Here is a 14,394-nt window from a genome sequence, read left to right as displayed (position 1 = left end):
AGAACCTACAAGGCTGCAGTTCCAATTTTCAGAACTGGTGAGAGTGAAATTTTATCCAGCTTTAGAAGTTTAATCATCATCAAAATATGAAACCAAACTTATTTCAATTCATATAAGTTTTGTTGCAGGGAAAAAGTTGAGGACTCGAATTCTGAATATAACCCTTTGGAAGTACCAAAAGATAGGACTCAAGCTAAAATCCTGTGATTATACTTTTTACCATTCCCTTGTTCTGTGATACCAGTATAAAAAGCAAAAACTCTAACTAGCTAACATCAATAGATACATTACCACTTGGGCCTAGCTCAAGTGACAAGGACTTGGAACGTCTCTTAGAGAGGTCTATGGTACGAATCTCAAGGGTGGACCACTTATACATTCACTTTATCTCTCCCTAGAGGTTGCTACCTTTAAGTAGCCCTAGTAATTACCTAGTATATGTAGGAAAGGAGGACTACATGTACCAAGAAATTATAGGCGGAACAAAGTCCCAGACACCATCATTAGCTTAAAAAAACTAGTATAGACAGAAGCATAGAATACTGTAACATAGCAAAATATTTCAGAAAAAAATTTGCAGCATTAAATAATTTTTAACAATATGCTCACCGAGCTCACCTTCATTGGGTTTTGAGGACCCTTAACATCCTTTGGAGGCAAGGGTTCCAAGGCAGCTCTCTCAAGTAGCAGTAATACATCATCTACCAAAATAAACATATCCTCCTCTATACGAATAATTGGAACTGAAGAATCTTCAGCATCCTAAGAATCTTCCACTACCATTCTTGCTCTTGGCCTGGCCTTCAAGGGCTTTTAGTCCCCTATACAAGGAATCCATTAACAAGGTAGACGTGACTACCTTTTCAATAAAGAAATGTTTTACAACTCCCAAAATTGAATTTGTTCTCTTTGGACAGGCAGCGCCTAGAATTTTGGTCAATTCCCAGCGAAAAAGCACAAAAGGTGCAACCACCACAAGTAATTTGATATTTTGGAAGTAAAAATATATTGAGTGAAAATGTTATATTGAGTGAAAATGTTATGAGCCAGATCATAGCTGAAACCAAAGGATAAAGCATAAATTAATTGGAAGAAAACAAGAAAAATAGGCTAGAAATTTTCAGGTTTATAGATATCTAGACTATAAGCAACAAACAATTAATTTAAGGCCAAAACTGTATGGTGTCACTCCACTTGAGCAGTTTTCAAGGATGAAAATAAAAGACAACTCTTGATTGGTTTAACCCCTAACAAAGAGGGAGAAGATTGTCAAACTTTTATAGTCATATCAACTAAAATCATACTGGATGTCTAAAACTACCCGTTTTTCATGCAAGAATAGGTCAACTTTTAAGTAATACTAGTGAGGTGATTGCGCGCAAGGCACACAATTGAGGCCCAACAGAGCAGAAAGCATCATTTTCAGAAGACAAAGGAATTGGAGCACAAAACATCATTAGTTTCTAAAAAATAGCTACTGTTAGATATATACACCAGTTATTACCAAAATGTAGGCACAATACGTTGGGCCTGCTACTGTTATATGTAGCAGTGGTGGTACAAGGAACTGTAAATCAAAAGGCTACACACCAACACCTAGTGGTTGGAAGGCATAGTAGTAGTTGTTACCAAAAGGAAGGTATAATGCCTCATAAGAGCTACAATTAGATATGTACAGTTCTGGTTGTGGTAAGGATCCGTAAATCAAAAGGCCACACATGAGCGACAATACCTACTGAAATAAAGTTGGCAATTGGTTCTAGTTTTAGTGTGCTCACTGAAGCAGTTATGGTGATTCACAGAGTTTCTTCTAAAGCAGTTGTGGGATTGTCATCTGCTTGGAAGAACTTCTTCTTTGCTTTGGTTTCAGCTAATGGAGATTTTCCTGTGTTTGTCTTCCTTTGAGTTATCCTCACTCAAGGCTGGTTTGATGTTGTTGATGTTGTATGCAAGAACCTTGACACCATGAGATGGGATATTCTCGTGGTTTTAACTGGATCCGGTATTCATTTTGAATGGCCAATTTTGGGAAGATAGCAACAACATTTTGGTCCTTTGGTCATATGAGCATTGGTTGTTCAGTAGTCCAATAGAAATCTGTAATTCATAATTTAATCTAACTTGTAGAATTGAAATTTATCTCTGCAGCTTACTTCATGAGTGTTTTCCCATCAACTAAGCAATATTCTTCAGCATGATTCACGAACATTCTTGCAGTCATTGAACCAGCAACCAAGCTATTTCAAATCACCTGGAGGCAACTTCAAACCAAATCAAAGTTCAATAGTAGGTAGCAGAGAGCAATGAATCAAACAGTTGGATCCCATTAGTACATATGCTGAATCAAATCAAACCTTGGAAGTTACAGAACCAGCCCCAAACGTATGGACTTCATAAACCTCCAATTTGTGGTATTTAACCACCTTACTAAGCAAGTTGAACTATAGAGCTATATGGGTGAGAAAATGCGATTATCAGTGGATATTTACTGTTTCTGGTGTCTTGGGAACATTTGTAATCGGTGTGATATCCATATCTTCTGGTTCTGGTACTATTCGAATGATTGGTTTGGCCAAGAACTGATCACGAAGCTGCTCCCACCTTTTCTTTGTTTGCAATACACCTATATCTCGAATCTTAGTAGATAAAATATCATTAAGGGCACTGCTCTAATTTTTGTGGTCAGAAGCCATACCAAGTTTTCAACGTATGTGCAGCAACTGTGTCACTCGACTTGACAGTGAAAGACCTGTATGAAATAGTCTGATGTAATGTGTTTCTTTGAAGTTGGCTTGTCTTATAAGAAAATATAATGAATTTAGGACAAACCATTGTACTTGGTAACTTTGATACGAATACCGATTAGCACTGAGTACGGAGTGCAATGGTTAGATATCTTAGTTTTAAAGGTTAGATATGTTGGCCCATCGTTTATAGGTGGTCCAAGAGATCTCCATCGTTGATACATGGATGCAATGGCTTTAGTGCAACATTTTGGGAAACCAAACATTTTCCTTACAATGACCTGTAATCCAACATGGCCAGAAATTAAACAAAACATGCAAAAGCACAAGGAAGTGCAAAATAGACCAGATTTCGTGGCCTGTGTTTTCAAGGCCAAAGTGGAGCCGTTAATGAAGGATATTTCCACTGAGCGCTGAGAGTTGAGAAGTAATTTGTTCTTTCCTCCGTCTATATGATCCGCAAGGGCGTTTGTTTGCTTCATTGCTTTCCTCATCTAGCTATAGCACACTCTCCCTCTTTAGGCTCCTTTCGCCAACATTAATCTCATTTTCACTATCTACTGGGCACATTCCTCGGGCGGAATTTTCATTGAGCAATGACAATTCACGAGGGCGTTTGTTTGCTTGATTTATTTGTTCATCTAGCTGTAGCACTCTTCCTCTTTCGCTTTGTTTCACCAACACTAATCCCATTGGCACTATATACTGGGCACGTTAAAAACAAGGATATAAATTTAGAAACACTATGCCTATTATCCTAATAGAAACTACATGTACAAATCATCTAATCTAATCTAATCTAGTTTAGAAAAGCAATCAAGTCTGAAAATCCAACAAGATCCATATTGCATATTGCCTAACAATATACATTGAGAAATATAGGCAGTTGAAAATTGCATGTAAAACTGTATAGGACCAAGAATTTGGGACGGAGGGAGTGTATAAAAGGAACATTTATGCTTAGAGGGGATACCTTAGGTGTTCCCTTACATGAAAGCACCATTTATGCTTAGAATCTGAATTTAACGTCTAGCTTGGGTTTTGGATCAATTTCAAAAAGTAATACTCATTAAGGCAATCAATCAAACAGCTGGTGCATGCAAAGTGTAGGAAATTAACATGAGTTTTGGATCATTTTCAAAAAGTAATACTCATTGAGGCAATCAATTAAACAGCTAGTGCATGCATAGTGTAGGAAATTTGAGTCTGCATTAGGAATTCAACAACTCAATTGAAGCAAAGTGTAAGAAACACACGAAACATAGAAATGCAGACTTTGTCTCATCTGGATTTTTGCTTTGAAGAATATAAATGGTACAGGCAAGCAAATAGAAGGCCAATAAAAAAGGGAATTGCAGTTTTCAGCATGAAATTGGAGTTTCAGAACAGTAATTGAACTGACGTGCACGTCTTGGAAGCAGAATCGACCACCGTCGAAGAAATGAGCGAAAGAGAAAATTAAGCAGGCTTGGAGAACGTCAATGGAGTGACGACACAGCCATGGGCGTCTGTACCTCTATATCCTCTCGAAGTTCCTCTGTAATCTGTAAAGGTAAAAAATGGAGATTTCTCTGGTTCATATATATGGACCAAATGAATGAAAATCCACGTGTACGGTAACATGAATAAAACATTAACCTTGCTACCCAACAAGTGGGCAATAGCAAAACAGTTTTGGTGGAGGGTAGTTGGGCAAAATCGTTGTACCAAAACCAAAAAGACCAAACTCATGCTTTATATATAGGGAGGAATCATGAAAAGGGACAACCTCTACCCTGACCATCTAGCTTTATCTTCAATTTGAATCAATTTTTCGAGCTTGCTTCTTCTGTCTTCTACAAAGTGGCGACAAATTTGTTCTACATTTGTCAAATATCCCGAACAAGTTCTCCCCTATACGATACTGGCAATTAAGACAACAGAAGGGACGATCTGCTCTCTTCCTACAAACCAGAAACACAATTTGAAATCAGTGATCGACCCCCATTAAAATTAGTAACAACAGAATTGCTTAATCATTCTCGCAAGAATGGAAGCTATAAGAGGTGGACTATCATTATTTGACAAGTGTAGAAAGAAAAGGAGGAGGGAGGTAATATATCATAGTCTTAAAGGCAAAATCATCACACATACAAAATTCTTATTCTTTGCTTCTCGCTAACTAAAATATAACAATGATTTACATAAACAAGTACAGATAAAAGACTACGCAAACAAAAAACTATAGGTACACACATGAATAACGAATATGAGCATATATACAAGGACCTTCAAACTAAAAAGAATCTTAGTTCTTCATCATTGATTAATCTACTAGGAAACATGGAAAGATAAGACTCATAATAAACCTGATAACTTGAGCTTGAGCTTTATTAATGAGAGTATCAGCATCAATAAACCCATTCAACACTTTAGATAGCTCCATAAACTTTTTCCAACCCCAATCATGCTCTTTCTTCCAGAATCAATGCAATGTATTTGCAGAATAAACTTATAATGCTTTATAACTGAACTAAATAGAACTAGAAACTCCACTACAACTGCATTCCCAACGTGAAGCCAACAAACCAGAATATTTGGATTTCTTTAGATCTTTATTCACCACTTCAATAGTGAACTGTGCAAAATGACTCCATCTTATTTGAACCCAAGAGAAAAGAAAAAGAGATTAGCTAGAAAGCAAGAAAATAGATTATCAATGACCATTGTAGTCCAATAATTACAATTTACAAGCATATAAGAAAGAAGTTTGTCGTGATTAACCACACAAAGAAACAGAGAGATGGTTGTGGACATCACATCCTTGAGGATAAATTAGAATATACTTGCCACAATAAGAATCTTACATTAGAACAGACAAGGTGCAGCAGTTCAAACACGATGACAATTTACTAACACCTCGCCGATGCCTAACCAAACTAGACCGAGCCTTAAATCCCAATCAAATTGGGGTCGGCTAACACCTCTCCTATGCCTCTCAAGAAAAACACTGTAAATTTTTCCAACCTCTAACTAGAAAGGTTTTTTGCTTTTTTGATAACCAATAAATTTATGGAAAAGGCATCAAGGGGATGCCCGCCATTCACAAAAGAAGGCTAAGGATAAAAAGGCCCACCACATCAATAGCCAAAAAACCAATCAAAGGAAAAAAACCTATGTACTCTATACTCCACTCAAAAAAAAAAAAAAACTAATCATACCAAGGAATAGGTCGAGGATCGAATTGCACACTGTTAACTCCCACCATGCAAACTAAGAAAAAGACTCTTAAGGCCACCCCATCAGAATATCTACTATTCCACTCTCTTTGAATTAGGGGGAATTTAGAGGTCAGCCCCAAAAAGTAGGTTCAGACGTAATTTAGTCTTGACAAAAATATTCCTTCTTTATTTCAGTCCTTTTTCTTGACTTTTCATACATTTTTACTATTTTGCCCATTCTTTTTAACTTTTTGTGTACATGTCCATTTTCAATAAAATTTATATTTTTAAAATCAACTGCTGACCCATATTATTTCGGACAAAAATACCCTTAACTATGTGAACTGGTTATGAGAACTGCCAATTCTCATAGCCAATTAACATAATATTTCGGACAAAAATATCCCCACCAGTTCACATAGCCCGAGTTAACATATTATTTTGGACAAAAATACCCCTGAACTATGGCTATGAGAACTGAGGTTATGAGAGTCATATTTTTAGAATCAATTCCTGAATCATATTATTTCGAACAAAAATACCCTTAGCTATATGAACTGGCTATGTGAACTGAACTATGAGAATTGGCAGTGAACTGCCAATTCTCATAGTTAGTTTTATGAGAACTATTAATTTTCATAATCAGTTTTATGAGAAGTGACTATTCTTATAGAAAACTAGCTTTGTGAACTGGTTATGAGTACTGAACTATGGGAACTGAAAAATACATAGTTCACATAGTTTTACCACACACTAAAACAAATAGTTCTCATAAAAATATATAATTCTCATAGAAAATACACGGTTCTAATAGATGGTTTTCATGGACAATACACAGTTCTCATAAAAAAATATATAGTTTTCATAGATTGTTCTCATGAACAATACACAGTTCTCATAGAAAAATGCATAGTTCCCATAGAAAATACACGGTTCTAATAGACAGTTCTCATGAATAATATACAATTCTCATAAAAAAATACGCAGTTCTCATAGAAAAATGCACAGCTCTCATAGATAGTTCTCATTAACAACACATAATTCTCATAGAAAAATACATAGTTCTCGTAAAAAATACACACACCAATGAAAATTAAACAAAAACAAAAAAAAAAAGCAATCAAAATCAAAATCCATCCATATCACAGCTTATTTTTTTCTCAAGCGCCCAATATTTGATCAAACAAGGGAGATCACACTCTCGCACACGGAATCAATCTCTACACATACAAACAAACAAAAATTTTAAACTGAATGTCGATTTTGAAGAAAGTCCGTGGGCCTCTGTCTCCTCGTGAATTCTATGCAAAATGGAGTATTCTGGGTTTTCTTCATGTACCTTTTACAGCAGATGGAGTTCACCTAATATTCTATGAAATCCCTAAGGGATTTGAACCTGTACGATCACAACATCTGGAGCTATGTGAAAACTTGGATCTCAATGGGAGACAGCTAGATTATAATGGGAGACGACCACAACGAGAGGAAGATCGTGGAGATACGGACGGCAGCAACAACACAACGGCGACGGCGGTAAGAACACGAATTCTAGTCGGAGACGGAGACGGCGACAGCGGCAGTGGTCGGCGCTGATCCATCGGTGGAGGGAGAGAGAGGTGTTTGGTGTGTCGAGATGTCGTGGTAGTAGTTTAGAGAGAGAGAGGGGAGAGGGTGTTCTCAGCTTTTACGTCTGTTCATGGAGTTGATCTTGGTGGGCAAAAAAGTCAATAAGTAACATAACCGAGCCATCCAGCTTTGGAAAAAAAAATCAGGGTTGGGATCAAACCAAACCTAAAAAACAGGGTTGGTCTCTAATTTTTTCTTGAATTAGCCACATCAAGCAAATAGGGACTGATGCAGTAAGATTTAGGGCCGTTTGTGTCTTTTTGCATCCTTAGTGTTGTTAGGGTATTGAGTCTATAAATAGGTGTCTTGTGCCCTCATTTTTTAGTTTTTTTTATGTATTAATAAAAGAATATAGAGAGCGCTTGCTCCTTGTATCCCATTTTGGGATTTATCTCTCGTATGAATCTATCCCTTGATTTGGTTTGCATTATTTGGTATCATAGCTTCTAGGCTCGATCCCACCGTTCATCTCGCTGGATAACCCGCCGGAACCCTAAAACGGAGCCGGAAAATCTCGTCAGAGACACCATTTCACTCCAAATCTCCAGATCTGCTAAACCCAAGCCTTTAAACCTTGATTTCGACACTTAAAACTCACTAATTGATGACTCTGATAAAGAAAAAAAAAGAGAGATTAATTGATGACTTAAAATTATCAGTCAAAATGGATTTTTCACTAAAGATTTTTACCAAACACATGTGATCAGTTACCAGTATCCAACTGGGTCGGTATATTGTAAGATGCACTACGAAAGACCACTTCAAAGTCAAAATGCATGAGAACATGAATGGAAAAAAAAACTTACACAAAATCCCCCCACTGATACTTCAAAGCTCCACTTGTGATTCAACCTTCAAAATCAAAACAAACAAACTGCGAAAATCCACCAACTCATAAAAGGAAAATAAAGCATTAAGAGCGGAACTCAATGAATGACAAATTAGAAACTTAAAAGCATTCTAAGATAGTCACAGAACCCAATGAACAAAAATCACCATAATTTAAAGTTCAAAAGTTGGCTTTGAAGTGGAATAGCATTGATGATAATGACTTCCAAAAGGTGGTAGATATTTGGCAACATGTTACAAACATCGGAAACCAAAAATAGAACCCAGAAAAATGCTAATAGAGCCATCAGAAAAGAAACAAATAAAATGTCATTGACAAAGTGTATGCAAAATTCATAATTGGGAAACTTATGTCCGACCAACCAAGTTGGTAAATTGAGTAATGAAGTCATATGAAATATATCTATTTTTCCTCCCTCCAATCAATTAAAAAACCATTTGAACAAAACCAAATAAGAAGACACAAATTTTGGAGCTGCAAGTGCCAACCATAGCACAACCATCAAAAAAACACAACACCTAACCAAGGATTCTGATGTTTAATCGTACATCATCACAAAAACATGTTCAAAGATTCAAGTGCAATACATTACCGGGGAAAGTTATCAGCACTTAATCACAAAAATATGTTCAAATGGTAAAAATGTCTAGAGTGTTTAAAACCATATTAAGCGGCATTAGTCAACGAAGAAAAAAAATCTAAGAAATGGAGTTCTACCCTTCCACATCAGCAAACATATAGTTTTCAAAAAATTGACTACCCATGGATGCCCTCGCAACCTCCTACCTCTTCATCCATTTTTGGGCATTTAGTTGAACACCTAGTAGTATACTATTTCTAATGGTTTTGCTTGTCTTCTTCCCTAACCATTGGGGTTCTAGGAGTTGAGATTGATGTCTGAAGTATTCAAATCAGATCTTTCTTTATAGCCTCAAGACTACATTGGAAATCATGAAATAACTAAGTTAAATAGAGTATAAAGAACAATTTAGTCCACACTATCTCAATCTCTTAAACATGCATTTTTACAAACATATTGAAGGCATCTTTCCGAAACACACTTGGCTTACCAACTCCAACAGAAACATTGATCTTTTTCTATCAAGGGATACGTACAGGAAGCACCAAATGAAATCATACCACCCAAGGGAACTTTGATGAGGACCCGTAGCCACCAAATCATATAGGAAGAGAAAAAAAATGTTAGAAATTAAACATTAGTTGAGACCAAAGGGAACTTTAGATAAAAAGAACCCCTAAAACAATACCTTTGTGATCTTGAAACACAGGGTTCCTGATAACCTTTGTGGTCATTTGTTGACCTAATACATAGTTCATAAGAAAAAGAAAATTAATCAGTTCTTGTCAAAAGAAAACTTAACCAGTCAAATATTGAAAGACAAAGGAAAAGAGAAGTAGAAAGGAACAAAAATATGTGCAAGTTGCTCTCTGTGCACAAAAAAAAAAAAAACCTTACTAACCATGACAACGGGTACCAGAACGTGACTATGGGAGGAGAGTTGGCATTGCAAGCGATGGTTGATTTGGGTGTTGGATGAGGGAGAAACGATGTTTTTTGTGTGTGTGTGTAAGGGAGAGAGAGAGAGAGAGAGAGCACTCTGTACTTGGTTTTGGAATAGAAAGGTTTGAATTTTGAATTTCTTGACAGCAATGGAGGTTTTGGGTTTGAGTGCTCGATAAAAAAACCCACGCGTCATCTCAATTCTCAACCATTAAAGCATTGGAGTACCTTTCTGAGAGCTAAAACAGACCGTTGGATTTGATGCAATGACTGAAAATAGAGATGACTGGCTTAAGGAGAAAAAGAAACGGGAATGAGGATTGTGTGAACGATCAGATGAGACAAAGGGCATTTCAATGGTTAGGATTTAAGGGAGGCATAGTTTTTCAAAAAAACTTGAGCTTCCTTATTAGAGAGATTTTTATTTCCCTTCACAAATCGAATTCGCAAACAGAGCGGGAAAAAGTTTTAAAAAAATTCAACTTTTTTTCCTAAAGTATATGCAAAGACAATGTGCCAGCATATCCAAGAGTACTTATACCTTAGTGATGAAAAGAGGAACAATCAAAGATAAAGCTCGAAAAATAGGCAAATACCTCCTGCGTTGGATTCTCTAATACTAGGGTGGTATTCTATCGAATTCTTTTATGCTATCACTCCCTCAATTTTCTCGTTCTACTATAGAAATATCAACCTAATGAATTAGCCATTTGTGATCTTTTCAACCAAGAGTGATGACGAAGGAGAAGTCATTAGTGGAAGTATACCTTCTTTGTTTAGTTGAATATTCCATTCATTGATTCCAATTGTTGCCAATGCACAATCAAAAAGAATTGTTGCAAATGTTGTTCTGATCTTCCAATCCTGTCTACGGGAAAAATTGTTAGAGAGGGTGAAGAAATAGAAGAACACTCTTGCTAGAGCAAATATCAGAGCAACATATAGGTTATTATTTTAAAAACTGTACAGATAGCCAATTTACTAAACAACTACTAATACTCAAGTTAAGCTTGAATATCACATTCTTCATCCAAAATCCATGTCTATCGCAAACAGAGCCTAATCGAATTAGATCCAATGAAATTCAACAACAAATTCACAAATCAATCAAAGTGTAAGAGACAGACCAACAACCAAATCTAGAGAAGCATCATCTAATCGACCACTACTAACCAGAGAACAATTCATGTAAGCAAGACACGCCATATTAAATGCACAGAGCAGTTGAATGTGAACAAGTATTTAGTGTTCAAAGTAAGAGAGAAGTACAAGCATATATGAACCAGTAAAAGTAGAAAACAAAATAATCATATATACATGGCGTTCTTCTTGGATTCAAGCTAACTTCCAGCGCACATGGATCAAATCGTTGATCAAAGTCGCATAAACCACAACTGTGTTTGACTCAATTTGAGAATACATAACCAATAAAAAGTTCGTAAAAGTACTATGTATATATATTCTGTCAGACCATAAGTCATCTAATCAGCGACAGAAACCAACCATCAAAACCCTAATTTCATCGACTGAATCGAAATACATAAAACCCTAATTTCACCCCCAAATTTCAATTCAAACAAAGACTCCACCAATCCTATCGATTCCGCAGAAATCTTTCCCAAATTTGAACCAAAAAGTATCTATCCTCTGTAAACAGAGAGAGAGAGAGAGAGAGAGAGAGAGAGAGAAAGAGCGAAGAGCCGAGTGCTCCTGCCCTTTCTTCGATGACATGCTACAATGCTACATTGATCCCACCCATAATTGAAGTTTACTGCTGCAAGGGAGGAGTAATTAGCGCGTGGGTGCAAGATCCTGAAAATTCGTTCCAGATTATCATGGGGTGGAAGGAACCACCGACACAACAGTCAAACTCCCCAAGAACTGTATGTTGCGAACGCCGGGGCCCGGTTACAATGCGGCACAGCAAGCATTGGGACACCCACGATCTTCAAAATTGTAAAGAGAACACTACACATAAAAAATAATGCATAAATCAAATCTAAAAAGTCCTAGAAATCAGATCCACTAACTCAACCAACATAGAGAGAGAGAGATACGGGTTTGTCAACAGGACTTTCTTGGGCTTTCCCCACCGTCGAAATACGAACTCTGTCGTGACAAGAACCCACGAGGCCGCAGTTGTCTGCGCCGCCGTGTATTTGATCGAAGCTCCTTATGGTTCGTTGTAATACCCATCATTCCTATTCCCTTCCTTCTGAATATCCTTCCCCACGGCCTTGTTGCGCCACTCAAGGTTCGGCATTTCGAATTTCATCCTGCAAGTATAAGTCATCTAATCAGTGACGGAAACCAACCATCAAAACCTAATTTCATCAACTGAACAGAAATACATAAAACCCTAATTTCACCCCCAAATTTCAATTCAAAAAAAGACTCCACCAAACCTATCGATCCCGCATAAAACTTTCCCGAATTTGAACATGAACCGAAAACTATCTATCCTCTTTAAATAGAGAGAGAGAGAGAGAGAGAGAAAGGGAGAGAGAAGAGCCGAGCACTGCTGTAAACATTAAAGCATCTCCAACAGCCTCAATCTCATCCTACGCAAATTGCCTACCCAAAACACCAAAATTCTACTTTAACTAATCACAAAATTCATCTCTCTTCCAACAACCTAAGCAAATGCCTATTCAAATCACAAAACCCCTTTTGAAAAAAAAAAAAAACTCTGATGCGGAACCAAGGATATTTCATCATAGCTTCGGATTCTACGACCAGCACAGAACTTACCGAAGATGTCGCAAAAACACAAGTGACGTCAGGTTTTTTTGGGGTTGAAAACAAACTATCCGAAACGGTCTAACAACTTCGTCTGATAAGGTGTGCCCAAATCTCACTTACAAGGCAGCAAAACTAATCAACATCTTTCAAAGAAAGGCTTACTAATAAACCCAAATACGAACCCAGAAATCATCACAAATTATCTTCGTCTAAACCCAGATACGAACCCAGAAATCGGCAAACCCAGATCTAGCACCAAATCGGCAAACCCAGAAACTGGCAAACTCAAATACTTCTCTGTCTCTCTCTCTTAAATAAAACCCAGAAATCACAAAACACTCGGAAATCGGCAAAACTCCAAAATTGAAGGCAAAAATTGAATGCACAAATTGATTTACCTCCGATGCAAGACCTGCTCCGTCGTCCTCAACGTCGTCGCCGTCGTCGACTTCTTCGCCCGTATCTGGATTTACCCTTCAAGAACACACACTACACACACACACACACACACACGCAGAGAGAGGAGGAGGAGGAGGAGGAGGGCTGGCGTGGTACTGTAGCGGAGGGGGAAGTCGCGAGATGGGAGACGAGGCTGTTGGGTGGCCGTTTCTGGGGTTTCGGTCGCCTAAAAGGAGGAACTGGGGAAGAACGCAGATGCTTAAGAGAGAGAGAGAGAGGAGAGCGGAGCGCTCCTGCCCTCTATTCTTCCGATCACAAGATATAATGCAACATTAATCCTGCCCATAATTTAAGTTTAGCTCCTTGACTCTCCGTTGATCCAACGGCTGATATTTAAGAGCCGTTTATTCCATTAAGGGCTAAGATATGGAGTATCTACACAACTGACAACTGCACGGCATAATTCAACTATATCTACACGACTACACCAGTACAAAAAGGGATTTCTTCCTAATTGTTTGCTCTTGGTTTTTTTTGGCATTCTTTCATTTTAGTAATAATTTTGTATTTAGTTTATTGTCAGAATTTTCGGAGTTAATCATTCTTCTGGATGAGAGAATCAAACAAGAATAAAAACATGGATCGAAGTGGAAAAATATATATTGATGACACTAAAAAAGACATTTGTGTTGGTATTTTTTTGTCTTTGGTGAAACCTTTTTTTCTTTATGTCATATATTTTTAATTTTAAATTCCCCTCCTTGAGACGAATGACCAATTATAAAAAGTTTACTGTGAAATCCAATAAAAAAAAACGAAATTAATACCCAAAAAAAAATTTAGTAAGAACTAGACCTTAGTATTAATCCTTATTGGATGATGACATTCAACAAACAGTCATTTTGTTTTCTTCTTCTTTATTTCTTTATCACTAACATTAATTTATTTTCTTCTAAAAATAAATAGATTGAGAGAGTAAAAGAAAAAAAACTCAGACCAAATGTATCAATAGAGAATAGTTTAGTTCTTGATAATAGAATAGAGATTATTTTAGTTCTCCCAAAAGGGAAAAAATACTCAAGTGAGGAACTCTCAGCATCTAACGAAAATGGCAACTTGATGTCAAGAATGCATTTTCTTACAGAGAAATTAATTAGGAGATTTATATGGACCAATCTTCTGGATTTCAATCATCCAAATTATGTTTAAATGTTGAAGAAAGCTCTTTACTAGCTTAAGCAGGCATGCGAGCTTGGTAGGCCAATTAAATATATACCGTTGGAAGCTAGGTTGTGCATATTTTTTTTTTAT

General features: G+C 36.9%; 1 pseudogene; it reads right to left on the bottom strand.

Moving 5' to 3' along the window:
• The window catches only part of LOC131312863 (E3 ubiquitin-protein ligase COP1-like), a 47,141-nt pseudogene extending 33,732 nt beyond the window's left edge, over window positions 1-13,409 (bottom strand).
• Window positions 13,410-14,394: the final 985 nt, after the last annotated feature.

The sequence above is a fragment of the Rhododendron vialii genome, chromosome 13a (genome assembly GCF_030253575.1).
Source record: "Rhododendron vialii isolate Sample 1 chromosome 13a, ASM3025357v1".
Taxonomy (NCBI): domain Eukaryota; kingdom Viridiplantae; phylum Streptophyta; class Magnoliopsida; order Ericales; family Ericaceae; genus Rhododendron; species Rhododendron vialii.
Note: the sequence above shows the minus strand (reverse complement) of the source record. Positions and strands in the feature narration are given on the sequence as shown.